Here is a 16,051-nt window from a genome sequence, read left to right on the forward strand (position 1 = left end):
ATCTGCAGACCCTGATCTGGCAAAACTCCCATGGATTGAGAGCTTACCTGAGTTGGCCTTCTGGTCTTGGGCCTACAGGAGCATTAATATGTAAAGCAAATAAACACATGGCCAAGTTTTTATTAGGAAAATTTAAACCATTAATGAGAAGTATATTAACTGCAAATATTAAGGCAATCTCCTACCAATAACATTTTATGAAATCATGGAAACAGTTTTTGGGTACAGAAATGACGTCTGCTGCAGTTCCTAATGCTTCCAGACAGTCACTGTAATGTGCATAAAGATCACTGAATTGGGGTTAAAGTTACGATGAAAAAAAGCAATTGTCAGTTTCTGCTGGTACTTGCAGAGATTTAATTTTAGAACTGGACCCTTAGGCAAGTAATATAGGATTAGATCCATACACACTGCATCCAAAGTCATACTGAAATGTCACTTGCAAAACACACTTTCACGATCTCGCTATTTGACTTATAAACATGTCAGTCAAATCTGCAGAGAGAGCCTGCAGTGTATGTAGGCTGTATTGAAGTAGTATGTTACCGTATCAATGGATCATGCTTTTGTAAAATCAGGAAGCTTCCATAACTGAAGAAAATGAACACATTGTTCTTTTGGAATATTCTTGCTGAAGCAAGTAAAAGGAGGCTGTGGGGAAACAGTCCAACATCATGCTGAGAAGACAAATGAGAGAAAGATAGTGAGGCTGAAAAGAGGATCACAAATCTGTATCAGAACCCTGGAGAATTTGAAGATCTGTACTGACAGTAGCAGAACAATTCCTGGTTTTCCCCAGTGAAGGGAGAGCAGAAAAGGCTCGAGCAGGTGGCGCAGAACTGCCACACAACTAATATGACTAGGATTCAAGTCCCAGAGTATTTATCTGGTGCCTCTCTTTCATGTTAGTTTACACCTCTCTAGACAATAACAGTGGTTATTTGAATTACACATTTGGTCAATAATTTGACTAAAATCTTCAAATGATCTCTTTAGAAGTCCTACCGCTTCCCACAACAGCAACAGTTACCACACAGATGCATTTAGTAAACAAATACAGCAGACACTAAGTGAGCGAGCTATACTACCAATGAATTTTCTTTAAAAGATTGGAAGAAAGCAGCAATGTCTTTGGCAACCAGGCAGCAGGTTACCCTAGTGACATTAATTCCTTCTGCATCCTACATAGGATTGAATGCGGAATTAGTAGAACTGGAAAATGCCCCTGCAGCTCAGGCAGAAATAATATACTTCTCACTGTAAGTGGAAGCTTCTCTTCAGGAGACGCTTGTGCTTCACTGCTGTTTATCAAATAGGGTAACAAAAACATACATTTCACTAACAGGCATGATCAGCAATGGAAACTCAACTTATCATGAACTGAGAGAACTGTCAAACACTTGAGCCACATTTATCCTGCACAGAACAAATCACCATTAATGCCAGAAAAATAAAGCCACTCTGAAAGCCTGAAGAATCAACAAAGAAGCTTTTTGGCTGTGCCTAATCCAGCTAAACCTTCTTAAAGTCCCATTCAAAATAGATACTTGACATGACTTCCATCCACATAGCTTTATTACCGTTATATCCTTTTCCATTTATGAAAGGACTATAAGTTTATATTTAAGAATCCAGAGTCATCTAAAGTACAGATAGTGAGACTGTTATTTTGGCCAACAATTCAATTCAGAATGGTGAAAATTACTAGGGCTTTACCTTTCCCAGCTTTTTTGCCAAGTTTATAGAGAGAAGACTTTCTTTCAGTGACTGCATAATATACAACTGATGGTGACCTTAAAGCCAGTGTTCAGTCAATTTTCTGTGTAGAAGTGTCACCATAACCATATCCAGCACCGTTACAAAAATTAACCGCAAAATCCTAACAGCCATGAATATAATCTCACTCCCTGTTGAGGCTCAAAGCAAAAGGAAGATCTTGTATTTTGATATTTTTACCTTGTTCTTACTGCAAGGTCTTATACAACTTAAATGTAAATTTTCACCTGGCATTTTTTCCTTGGCATCACATGGAAAGACATCAGTGGCAAACCATCAGTTTGTAACAATGGCTATGTTCCATCATAATATAAATCTAACTTACTCTATTTTTTTAATATAGGGTAAGCTATCTGACCACCTTGAAATGTAGCAGCCTATCCATTCCTGATGTATATTCATTTAACAGCAGCTCACTGGGCAGCTCTACTGTGTGAGCCAACACTTTTGTTCATAAATCAAACATTCAAAAAACAACCAGAAGAGTAGAAAGAGATTTGTAGGTGTACCTCTCTCTTAGAAAGTTTACATAAAATATTATACAAATAACTTTTTTTAACACATTACTCTGCCTTGTAATAAAAAGGGTTTCCAAAACTCAAAACTCTTACCCAGATTTCCAACATCCATTTTATGTATTACAAAAAAATTAAGCAAACAAAAGATTAGAGTTTTGAGGCTTATAGATTCTGAATGCCCAGACCTGATGATGTGGTGGTGTAGCAACAAGTACAACCAAGAACAGGGACCTCAGCTCAACAAGACATAAAAATAAGGGCTCCCAACTAAAGCCACAATGAGGCCTATTAACATGCCGCAAAGTGCTTGTGCATTAAGGATGCACTTAAATTCAAACACAAACTTAACTGCTTAACTGAAGAGGGCCAAATTTAAACATGCACTTCAAGTTAAGCCAAATATTAACTGGCAAAACCATTGCATGTATCTGTGAAAAACAATCCTGCTGCAGGAGAGGAGGTAGAGAAAATCGGGAGTAAAGTAAAGCCCAGGAACAAGGGAGAAGCGGAGGGAAAGTGGTTTTAAGATTTGGTTTTATTTCTCATTATCCTACTTTGATTTGATTGGTAATAAATTAAATTAAACTTTTTCTCTGAGTCTGTTTTACCTGTGACCGTGATTGCTGAGTGGTCTCTCTGTCCTTATCTTGGGCCAGAAGCCGTTCGTAATATTTTCTCTCCCCTGTCCAGTTGAGGAGGAGAGTGATAGACCAGCTTTGGTAGGCACCTGGCGTCCAGCCAGGGTCAACCCACCACAGCACCCATCTGATGGTTTTGGTATAGGTGCAAGCCTTAGTTTTGTGTTTTACGACAACAGTTGTTTTACAAGGCAACTTTAGAGACTTCACTTACACTCCATTTATCGAAACTTTGTTTGTAATAAAGACCCACTTTCTAATCTCTGAAGCAAAATACCGAACCATGTATTACAAAACTTGGATTTACACATTGACAGGCTGAAAGTACGGACATAACCACACAGCCTGTGTACTACACAGACAGGTATCCAGATTTCTTAGTGAGGTTTTGCCTGATGATGGACTGATGGCATCATGCACTTGCAACCTGTAGGAGCTATTCTCCATTCCCTAGTATCTTCTATGAAATGCTACCTCCCATTTTTTAATGAAGTCTGAATGTGTTGTACAGATCATAACTATAGATTTTTAAAGCAAGACCGCATAGAGTGCTATCATTATTCTATGAAGAATAATCCTGCAATGACAGACAGCAGTCTACACAGGCAAAAATTTTTCTCAGCCTAAGGACTCTAGTTCAGGAAGGAGACAAAGATGCCATTACTTGCCAACAGATACCGAAGACTTTTGATCATGTGAGTTAGGCTATGCAAGTGATCTGGTTATTACGTGACCAGATTACTGCAAGGTGAGTATTCTGCAAGGTGAATATTTGTACCTGCATTTTACCAGTGAATAGGAAAAGGACTCTAAATTCTGAAAAGTCTGTTCTAATCAGATTTGAATAGCACACTTAATTCTAAGCTAATGCATCTTATTAAGCATGAGTGGAATTAATTTCCTAGTGAAAAGCTGAATGCAGCAGGAAAAAAAAGGGAATAAATGTTACTTAGTTTAGCCTTGATGGCTAATTCATGGTACTTTACTACACTATTATCAAAGGTGTCTGAATAACTTCAGCAAAGTGCTATAATATATTACTGCAGAAAACATCATCTCCACATAATATTCCTCTGAATAATGAATGCTATTTAGTCATCTAGCTACTGCTTTCACATGAGGTTATAACATTACTTTCGCAAAGGCAGGGTGTCCTGGTTTCAGCTGGGATAGAGTTAACTGTCTTCCTAGTAGCTGGTACAGTGCTGTGTTTTGAGTTCAGTAGGAGAAGAAGGTTGATAACACACTGATGTTTTCAGTTGTTGCTAAGCAGTGTTTAGACTGAAGTCAAGGATTTTTCAGCTTCTCAGCCCCAGCCAGTGAGAAAGCTGGAGGGGCACAAGAAGTTGGCACAGGACACAGCCAGGGCACCTGACCCAAAGTGGCCAACGGGGTATTCCATACCATGGGATGTCACAGCTAGTATAGGAATTGGGGGGAGCGGGAGCAGGGAATTGCCGCTCAGGTACTAGCTGGGTGTCAGTTGGCGGGTGGTATGAGGTATGAGAAAAACAAAATATTCCAGGTAATATAACTATTTTTAAATCATTAGGATTACAACTTGGTATATTTTGGAGAATATCATTAGTGTATATTTGTTTAACCTCTTAATTTGCCTCAAATTACACAATTTGGAGAACCTTGCTGAAACTAGTATTTATTTCTGGTTTATTTATTTTTTCCTGAGAAGCACTAGGTTGACACATGAACAGAAAGTGGCAGAAAAAGAAATATTGTTTCTCCTGCAGCAAGCACACTAATGTAAAGCTTAAAAATGAAGCAGCAGCAGCACATTTTTGCTTAGACCTTTGAACTGCACCATATGGTTGAACGCTCAATTAAGCAAAGATTTATCAGTCCCTGATTGGAATGTGTCCAGGACTCGCTATTTTCTCAAACCTTTGAACCAGAGGACTAGAACTGAACATACAATTTTCTGGAATCACACAAGATACCACACACTTTCAAATCTTTGAATGAATTTAGGAAAATTTAATGTTTATTTTCTTGGGTATGCATTTCTAGATTTTTGTTGAAAAGCAACAAACAGGCAGTTTCATGTTACAGCTTTGGCCAAATTAACATCTCCCCAACATCAAAAAGGTGAGGTCCAAATCCCTACCAATTCTTCTCAAGCAGTCCCACGACTTTACATCTGCTTTAGCAACCACCACACTGCATGGCAAAGAATGTTCTATTCACTAAAATGACAGAATATAAACCCAGTAAAAGCGTGTATTTTATTGCTGAGTTAGCAAATTGAATGGGTTCACCATGCAATCCAAGTGGCACAAGATCTGATATGACAGACAGGTGATCCCATGATTGGGAAGAGACAGCAAGGGAGAAGGGAATAAGACAACTTCTTTTCAAAAGCACAATGCTGTTATTTTAACTTCTAATCTAAACATTAACTGTTTTCTACTCCCTGCACACTTTGCTTCTGCTTTTAGCTGTATGCTTTGTAAGTTCATTTACATCACACCCAAGTGCAGTGTTAAATTCATGAACAACAAACAAGTCCATGACTTCAAAGTCTAAAAGTGCTAAGAGTGGAATAAGAAATAAGAACTTCAGAATAAATCCAGTAGGAATTTTATCCAAGTGACTATTGGAGAAGATATCAAGATCTGGAATGTAAAATGTTGTGACTGCATAGGAAAAGATGTAACTTTTTCATTCAAGATTGCATATTTCATTTATTTGATAATGGACCCAAACACAGATACAATATTAGACTGCAGTAGGTCATTAATTTTTGCCATCAGATTATCTGAGGCAATAGAAATGTAACAAGACTGTTGTTTACAATGAAAATCCTAACCCAAAATTTGGCAATAATGAAGTCAGTCAAATATAAAGCTTTTATGTCAAATTGTAAAAGTTTAATTTTAAATTCCGTGTAAGACTCTATGGTTAAATTCTGATTTTATAGACAGATGGTAGGGTTTTTTCTTTGCATGTTTATTATAAATGTATTTGAGTGCATCTATTCAGTTTACTGAAAAAAACCAAGAACATAATTTGCACTATTTTAATCCATGACGCTTAATTCCTTTTGCAATAGCCATTTCAATGTAGCAACAGATTTCACTGTCACTATTGCTACAAAGGGATTAAACTTTCCATGTTGATTTTGTATACTGGGGGAAAAAATGTAATTGAAGGCTTCAATTGATTTTGTTTGAAGACTTTTGTTTATTTGTATTTTCTTTTAATAAGTGTCACCTCATCATTGCAATTCATATTTTCATAAATGTTGGAATATTCTTCTACTATAATAAAACTAAAAAACATTTCTGTAATCCTGTTTTTCCATGTCACCAGTTTACTGAAACCTCATGGAATAGCAAGTAACTTCTAACACAGCAAGTGTAATGTGGGAATGAAGAATACTACTTAAAACCAACTTCAACTGTAAATTTACTAGCAGTGCTATACAAAAAGGTATATTTACAGCATTTAGGTGTTCACATAGTTTACAGAATCATACTGCTGCATTGCAAATCATGGCTCTTCTACTTCCATGACCCTTCCCAACACACTCCATTAAACTCTTTGATCAGGGAAGATGCTCACTTTTGATTTAACAGATTAACGCGAACTTTAGTACCTTAACAGAGGGGCTCAACAAAAACTTGACTGCTGCTCTGGCATTAATTGTTTTTATCATTATTATTTTACACATATAGTTCAATAAAGAAGCTTCAATTGCTTTGGCAAAATATAGCCTTTCTACACTGATAAGATGCTGCAGGACACTGCTAGGCACATTCTTAGCTAGGTGTATGTCAAGGGACAAATGGAGATATTAAGTGATTTAGCTGGAGTTATTCACAAAACAGGAATAACTGGAACCCAAGAATTCTGATATCAGATTCTTAACCAGCATATATTGATAAGAAATATCTGACATTATATGAGCACCTGGCCACCAAGTCCTAGTTTTCCATTCTACAGCACAAAGCTACATTCTTTCTACAGTCTGTTTGCATTGTGTATGTTCAGAGCTTTCCGAATTTTTTCCAAATTTATTGGAAAGGATGGGAAGGAATAGAGAGAGGTCTAGTACACTGCTTCCAAACCTTTTTTAAAATCCAAGGACCAGATAGTACTTCATAAAAAACATTTCTACAGAAAATGTTGTATTCTTTTTTTTTGGTGGGAAGGCATGTGGCAAATATTTAGCATTTAGCAAAAGAAGTCATACTAAATTAAAATGTTACTATATGTACCATCTTAATTTAAAGTATTTATTAGAAAAATTGTAGTAATATGGCTTAATTCCTCACTTTGCCTGTCAAAAGTCACTGACACATAGCTGCTAATTCACACAAAACCTGTATTTGTATGAGGTTTATTTTGCTTTTTGTAACTGCAATTCTTTACAAGTGATGAGGCCATCATCTCTTGTTTAAGATACTACCAGGGTCTGTGGACCATGGATTTACTCACACAGGTCTAGTTCATCTTTCTGAATTATGGCTGAACCATTTCTGAGATATTTTACACAGGACATCAGAGCAAATAATCAGAACACTGTCTTTGGCTACAGTTTCTACAAAGAATAGTGATTACCTTGAAAATGCATAGTGAGATTACAGCATATTATACACTTCTGGTGTATATAGTTATGAATTCTGATTACAAAATATAATGGACAAAAAATCTGTCCTAGTAAACTCAGCGAGTAAGTGCTACAGACTTCAGTAAAAGCCAGCATTTCATTCAGCCTATATTTTCTATGATTCAGTAATTTTGACCATACAGGTAAGAATCCGTGCTCACTGCATCCTGCAGCCTATGAGTTGTGCATCCTTCCATAATCACACAAAACTTTGTAAGCACCACAAAAAGTCACTTAGAAAGTCTCCAGTGCTGGAGTACTTACCTGTGTTTAAAAAAAAAAAAATCAGGAGAAAAACATCAAATTCTGTATGGTGTGAGCAGGCTGTCAAAGGTAAATGTCAGCAGAATAATTCTAATGTTCTCTTCAAATAAACAGTATCTATTAATCAATACTTTTTTGAAAAGGAACCAGAATGTTGTCTGCAGTTTGACATAGTGAGTTAAGAACATAAAATCTGTCAGCATTTAAGGAAACAAGATCTGAAGGGAGAAATAGTATTTGATAAAGCAGTATTTAGGACAATTGCATTTTAACATAATTAAATACTGCACCATTGGAAGTACAGAAAACCCTGCATCGTTTGTAAGTGCAGTTAAGCCTTTTAATCAGACCATCACTTTTTCATAAGTACATCAACAAAAATGACAGCCAGTAGAGAAAAATAAAACAATTAATATTAGAATATTGCTTAGATAGATTAATTAACTTCAGGACGTTCAAAACAATAAGCAGAGTGATATATTTTGCTGAATGTATCAAGTTTTGAATATAAATTAAACTCTGCTACTCAAGATAACTAAATGTGTTATCTGTTACCGATGCAAGTTGTTCTAAGAGACAACAGACAAGATTCCCTGGTGTGGAACTGATATTTTATACTGCACTCCAGTGCACTCCATTAGACTGACAAGGATTCCAGTGTAAAATGGATGCTAACAGTGTAGGTTATGCTCTTCTCCCTTCTCCATGCTGCTGGCATAAACCCAGGCTCAAATCCTCCAGTCCTGTGTGGTTCAGTCCCCACAGGACCCCCATAAATTTCAAGCAGATAAACACCACTTTCCCTCCCACTGATGAATGAATTCTGTACAAAGTGGACAAAAGAATTTGAAGTGAAAAAAGGCAAGCTGTATTCTCCTTTTGTGCATGCATCTGGTTTACAGCATGTGTCAGTTTGCAGCTCCGAGGATTTGGACCACACTCACCAAAGCTATGCAGCAGTCTCTGGTTATTCACCCAAAAACAGTACAGCACTTCAAAGAGTGCACAATGCAGGTTTAGTATATAAGGCAAAATCCCTCCCAAAAATATATGCTGACTTTTGATTATATTCAAAAAGAAAATGTTCCTCATAAGGACAGCATAAACAGTTCCTGAACTCAGATATAAAATATGAATTAAAATGTAATGTATCCTGTGTGATGCCTTTGTTTTCTGTGCATCTCTGGTTTAAATCTGAGGCTGGTTATCTTGCTATCTGATGGGGTTCTCCTGCTTTGTTGTTTACTTGTTCTGAGGGAGAAGTCATTCTTCCAGTAACAAACTGAAAACACAACAGTCATTTACCTCTTCTATCATGCCAGTGTCTTACCCTTAGAGACTACTGCACTTCAAAAATAGGCCAGCAGATAAGTTAAGCTTATGTGTCACTGGCATTAAGGCAAGAGGCAAACTCTTACTCAGAATTTAATTCTATTTTATAAAAAGCACTTAAATAGGATTTACAGCTTTCAGGTTTTGAATTTAAAAATAGGAAAAAATATTACTAAGAGCATTGCTATTGATTTAACAACTGAAACTTGTGATATTACATATTGTGATTGGAGATTTTCAGCCAGGGAGCCAGAATGTATAGAAAGTCATAATATGGAAAGCAAAAAAAGCTATTATAAATCTTTTTGCATTCTGAGAATGTTTTTCTTAGAATAAAAATCAACATTTCCACTGCTAGCTCCTAAAGTATGAGAAAAGACAGAACTCTACAAAGAACAGATTTTTTCTTTCATTTTCACAAAATTTATGCAATTGTTTCACACTTTGTTGAATTACACAGCTGTAAATAAGGAAGGTTACTGTTTGTAGGAGTACTACTGACAGTCTGTTTAAAATGGGTTCAAACACCTAGCAGAATTCACTGTATTCTGCTTACACAAATGTTGCTACTTCTCAGCAGGAGTGTAGGTCACTGTTCTATAATCTAAGTGTACCAAATGTTCTGGTATGATTTCATTTGAGGTGCAAAGAGTGACAATTGAAATAATGACATACATTTCTGTCATTGCAGGACTATCATGTTTGACAGTTTTAGATGTCATTTAGACTTGTCATTTATCTTTAATTCTGTTGAAATTTATGCATTAACTTGTCACGTACAATGTATACTTTGATTACACTTGAATTCTATATTCTTGTAGTTCAGTGCCTAAAAAGGAGGTATTTGTCTCTGAAAGGTAAAAAGGAAAGAACATCTAGTGCCACATTAGGTTTTTAATGCTAAACCCCTGAAGATGTGGAGCTGGTCTGATAAGCTGATATGAACTAATTAAGATAGAAGCCAATTCTGCTCCCATATCTCAGCATGAATGATATAAAAATGTTGTCACTATTTCTTGTCCTCATTTCTCAGTACTGCACACAGAAGTTAAAAATGATAAATCATTGCACTTTGGCTAATAACTACTTGCTGAAGTAAACCTGAGTGCTATAAAAACATTCTTTATTTAAAGCAATAGGACTTTTACATATTCCTAAAGAAGCAGATGCCATCTTATATTCTGCAGACTTCTCAGAGAGGAGCTGGACAGCAAATTGACACATTTTCCAGATATTGATTGTCCCTTGGTCTAGTGGTCTATGGCCTGTTTCCTGATTTCCAAAAGTGAGAGTTCTGATTCAGAATCAATATACCACTTAAATTGCCATCTTATTGGACCCTTCTCCAAGTGAATTAATAGAATACAGATAAAAAGCCAATTTCTTTACAAGTGTTCCACACTTCTCATATATGCATTTACACACTAGAAATATTATCTATTGGAATATTCATTAAGATGAAGTTTGAGAAGAATGTTATTTATTCTTTCCACAAAGTTGCGCAGAAAAGACTGGCAAATAGTTTTGCATCCTCTTTTTTAGAGAATATCAACCTTCACAGCCAGAACATTGTACATGACATATACAGCATGTTCATTTTTTTTAATTACTGAAATTGTAAGATATTGAAAGGAAAACCAAAGCAGAAGAAACATGAGTCTTATTTTTGCAACATTTTAACTTGAGACTTCTTGTGTCCCTACCAAGTAAAGACAGAATACAGCTGCAGGACTTGTATTTATGTTTCAAATGCTTCTGACAATGTTCTGAGCTACAGGTACTCGGGTTTACTGTAAAGATAAACTACATGTGAGAATCAATCATATCTGTATTGATACACATCCAAAGTTCAAGACTTTTTTGTTTAAAGCTTTCAGTCTGGGCTCAACAGCACAGTATTCTGGGAGAAAGCAATAGGATGGGAGAGAACAAGAACCTAGTAACTCAGTGTGTCCTATCAAAAAGTGGGAGGACTTAGTTACATAACAACTTGGATACATATTTATATTTTCTGCATATATGTATATACATACACACACACAGACAGAATCATCGCCTTGAAGGTTTCTTATTAAAGACATTAGTCTTCATACAAAATCTGATGGTTTTAGTTTATTTGGTCCTAGTGCCTATGTCCTTGAACTCATAATTCTCAGTGTGACGTCATCATCAGTCATTCTAAAGATGCAAATGGTATTACAGACTATCTCAGACAGGAAACCAAAAGAAATTTAAATTAATCATACCAATCTGAATTTTGTTTTCATAAAACTGATCTTAATAACAAGAAAATGATTTAAGGAAGAGGAATGAAACACTGGTAATCACCTAACACGTTTATTTTCCTCATGATACATGCAAATTATCTCTTGGACACCACAAATGGAATTTGGTTGCTTACAGACAGGTGTCTAGTGCCACTTTATACAACCTCAAGTATCCCAGCTGGCTTCCCTTGGCTTGGGACCCCCTTACATTTTGCAGGACATCTGTCAGCCCTATAAGAATATCTTCTGTGGCCTGCAATATCTAAACTGGCACTAGATATCAATGTTTAAGCACCTGAAAGCCTAAGCCATACTCCCTTTTGCTCTGGTCTACAATGTATGAAATAAATTGGAGTATTAGCATTGTATATTAATTTTACACTGATGTAAAAATGACAAGATAAGTAGGAAACTGAAAACAAAAGTGGTCTTCTGCTGATTAATATTTTAATACAATAGCATCTTCAATGAAACGTTAACTTTATGTTCACTTGTTTGCACAAACATTCTTATACCATACTCACAAAAAAAGATCAATTTCTGTCAGCAGTACTGATTTAAGACTCAAGTTGGATATCTAAGGATTCTGCTATTGTCTACCTGCATTGTTGACTCCTTGCCTGAGACAAAACTGTCAAACTGAAGAAATACTGTGTTAGCTCACTATAAAAAAGGGAAGAAAGGGAAAAGGATGGCAGATCAGAGGCAGGTAAGCACAGAGAGATAAAAACAGAACATCGTTCTTTATCTGGTGTACAAAATAAGGATTATCAATACCAGCAGCATAAGGAGGAAAAAATAGGTTACATAGAATACTTATAATGCTATATTATTATGTAATATAGCTAATAATATACTTACGCTAAGACTCCATAGGAGCTAATAACACTAAGCCTCGGATGATCTTTTCATGACACTCTACTCAAAAGCTGGTCTCCAGCTTTCCTAAAGATCTGACGGGTTGCTACAAAGAACAGATGGATGCAAACAGACTGGGCAGCGCAAAGGACAGACCTAGTGCCAGTCAACTACCACAGTGGTAGAAACATACTGATAACCTGAATTCTCACCACGTTTTGCAGATGTAAGTGTAGGAGAGTTTTAAGGATGGATCAAAGAACAGTGCTTTCAGCATATTTATGTTGATACCCTTCTAAGTGTGCAAGTGATGAGAATAAAAAAAAACCCCAAACATATGTGCTTATATGAGAATTAAATTAAAGTATGTTGTAGTGTGGCAGCATGGGCCAAGCAAACTCAGGAATTAGTATCTCATTAATGATAAAACATACCAGACAGGATTAAGAAAAATCATGAAGGGTTCTGAAGTGGAAACTTCCAGCTAACAATTTCTATAGCTTGTATCGGATGCAATAAAAAAGGGCAATTTAGAAAAAGGCGACAAACTAAATGAAGCAGCACTTGAGGAAAGCAGACTTACAAAAGTGATAGAATAGACCTCAGGCTCTTACTCCTACAAAGTACCTTCCTTTGCAGAATGCTAACCTGGATGGACAAACTGATCCAATGTAGCAGATTTAATTTGTCCCACCTCTCAATTCAAACTTGCAAGTTCCAACTATTGCTGCAGCATTCTCTCATACCATTCAAGTAATCCAAAATAGAAATCTTTGTTCTAATGTTTGCTCTCTGATTTACCTTCATACCAAAGCATTCTGCATAAACAAGTAATTGAGTGAGATGAAAAGAATTCTAAAGACAAGCACTGCAGAAGTGCTGGCAGCTCAGACTCCACCTTGAACAAAGACTTCAGTTCTACCGCAAAACACCAGAAGGAATTAAAGAAAGATCAACAAAACTGTGAAGAAGGAATGTATTTTACATATGCGGGAATAAAACTTTGATAACTAATGACAGTTGTAGCACATAGTTATCTACAAATACATGGCAAATCTAAGTAGAAATGAAAAGAAATTATCAGAATAGTAAAAAGGCTATAACTAAAAGAAATGTCATTACAAGAAAGGAAAATGTAACAGCACCTTTAAGCAGTGAGCTCTATTGGAATATGGAAAAACTTCCCAGGGAAAGCCCAATTCCCTAAAAAATTTGAAATCAGACTGAAAAGCTGATTGGAGACAATATACAAAAATAAACTGGAGCCATAAAACTGCTGAAATAATAAAAACATTATATGAATTATCCAATTATTTTATATGTATAATTTACATGAAAGTTATACTGAGATATGTGAGCTGCTGTACACTTCACATGAAGCACAGGTGTTTTGGTAAGAAACAAAAGTACACTTGTGTTCTTAACCACAAACGAAAACATTCTTCTGTACCTTTTTAGCTTGGAACTTTGTGCAGTAATGAGGATTCCACCAGGCATATATGTAGGTGGCAAACTATGGAGGAAATTATACTGATTTAAAGAAAGAAGTAGGTGGTCTGTCATCATAATGCACTTGCCTGCCCCATCTCCCATTGCCATATAAACGATATTAAAAAGAAAAGAAAATACCATTTTTAGGTTATTTTAAAGACTTCCGTGAAACTATTGGGCAGGATATTTGGAGCAGAAAAGGACATCAAATTGTTTAACTTCAGCTTTCAACAGTCAGTTCTTTGATCACAGCGTCGTCTTAAAAGTTTTCCGTGGAAAACATGCTACAGACAGTTTGATGTATGTTTTACTCCTACATTTTTAATATGAAGTTACTCTCATTGAACTACACACCAGCTTCTGAGGTAAAATAAAGAACATGAATAAAAAGCTCAGATCAGTTATTTTAATGCAAACTAAATTAAGAATAGTGTTTGATCTGTTTGTTTCAAAATTTATACAGTGCCTTCAGAATTAACTATCTTTCTGTCAAACATTATTACCCTACCTCAGCTCATGAAAGGATCTCTGAAATATATTTTCCATTTGACCTAGATCTCAGTTGCTCTTTTATGTTCTCACTTCCTATACATACTATTCTACTCCATAAACTAGGCATCCCTACGTTACCATTGTATCCATACCCTTTTAGAACAGCCTAAGTACACCACCAGTAGGTATCAAGAAACTATATGATAAAAAAAAATGTTACTATTAATATTCAGTGTTATTTATGCATCTCTTCCTTAAGTGAGAAGCTTAAGAGTTACTTAATCCATCATTTTTATTTCCTTTTTCCCCAGTGATCTTTATATTCCTTCACATCCCACGTTTCTTCACAAGCCTCCTGGCAACATCCCCCAGGCAAAGGCTTCCTGGAGCAAATTCTCAAGTGGAGCAATGACATCTTTTTATTACATACACATTACTGATCAAATGCAGTGTTGGCCTGTCTGCAGTGTCAATCTCTGCTCAGAAAAGCTGCAACTCTTCCTCCAAAATAAAACAATCATGCCAAAAGATCCTTAAATCAAAACAATTCTATTCATCAACAGAATGCAAAATTTTCAGCATTAATGGATAGCCACCAGCTGCAGTTGCACAAATTATAAAATGTGTAGTCACCATGTTTAGGTGTTCCAATAAATATAGTTCCTCTCTGCTGCCATCTACAGATAAGATTTCAAATTTTTTAAAAATCTACTTTTCACTTCCAGATATGTATTTAATAATAGGATCTCAACATGCCCTACAAACCAGCTCACCCCAAACACATATTACATCAACAATATTACCTCAACTTATTAGAAGCTTCAGGCAAAGCTGAGCCCAAGTGATAAGTCATCGAAAAGTATTTAGACGTCGCCACGCCGCACACTGAGTGATGTCTGATCCTGTGCGAAATCCTCAGCTGGGAATTAGGTGCTTATGTTCCCTATTCAACGCATGGGAACAGTTAAGGCGTACACAGATGCCCCTCAGAAGCCAGATGAGCTGCCAAAAGTGAAAAGGAGATTCGAAATGTCTAGTATGGGTTCTTAAACACCTTTGCTTAAGTCCCCAGAATACCTAATGTTTAATGGTTGTAGCATTGTTATTTGACGCCTGCTTCAGGCACCACACTTCCAGTTTTACAGCTGTATGTTCTAACCAGGAGGCTACAAAGTCAGTTTCCCTCTCTGCATAATAATGAAACTCAGTAGACCAAAGTGGTACATTTTTTTAAAAGACTCAGACACTCAGATGCACAGTGGAGACAGCATAACTCGGTAAGAGTGCTGATCTGTATTAAATGACTGCTTGCCTGTTAAGTATAAAATACTGTGCTTGCTTAGGGCCCAAAGTGAACATATCACTTGATATGCAGTCAACTGATCACTATCACCACAAGCCTACAGATCAGCACGCTCCTGCAGAGCAGCCTCCCTATGGAGGTTTGAGCCTACATACCCCGCAAGCTGATTTTAAACCCCTTCAAACGCTAAAACGCTTCAGTGTTTCACTGTACAACATGCTTCACTGCAAGAGCTAAGCACGAGGAGAAAGCCACACGTAATTCACCTAGCCCTGCTGAAGGGATTCACAGACATTTACGTTACAGCCGCCGCGCAAAACTCAAGTCCCTGCCCCTCCGTGAGAGGAGGGCGCCCGGCTGCGCGGCGCCTGAGGCCGGGGCGCGTTCCGCCGCGGCTTCTCTCCTCAGGGCCCGGCCGGGGGCGGGGGGAAGGGCAAGACCCGGCACCCCGCTGCCCGGGGGCAGCACCCCTGCCGCCTCTGGCC

The 16,051-nt window shown here is 36.9% G+C and overlaps 1 protein-coding gene across 1 annotated transcript in view; it reads right to left on the minus strand.

Annotated features, from left to right (window-relative positions):
• LOC126053268 (splicing factor 3B subunit 1) overlaps nt 1-16,051 on the minus strand; it is a 647,576-nt gene that overhangs the window by 346,578 nt on the left and 284,947 nt on the right. The gene's annotated exons all lie outside the window — the stretch shown is intronic.

Source organism: Accipiter gentilis, chromosome 1, assembly GCF_929443795.1.
Source record: "Accipiter gentilis chromosome 1, bAccGen1.1, whole genome shotgun sequence".
Classification (NCBI taxonomy): Eukaryota; Metazoa; Chordata; class Aves; order Accipitriformes; family Accipitridae; genus Astur; species Astur gentilis.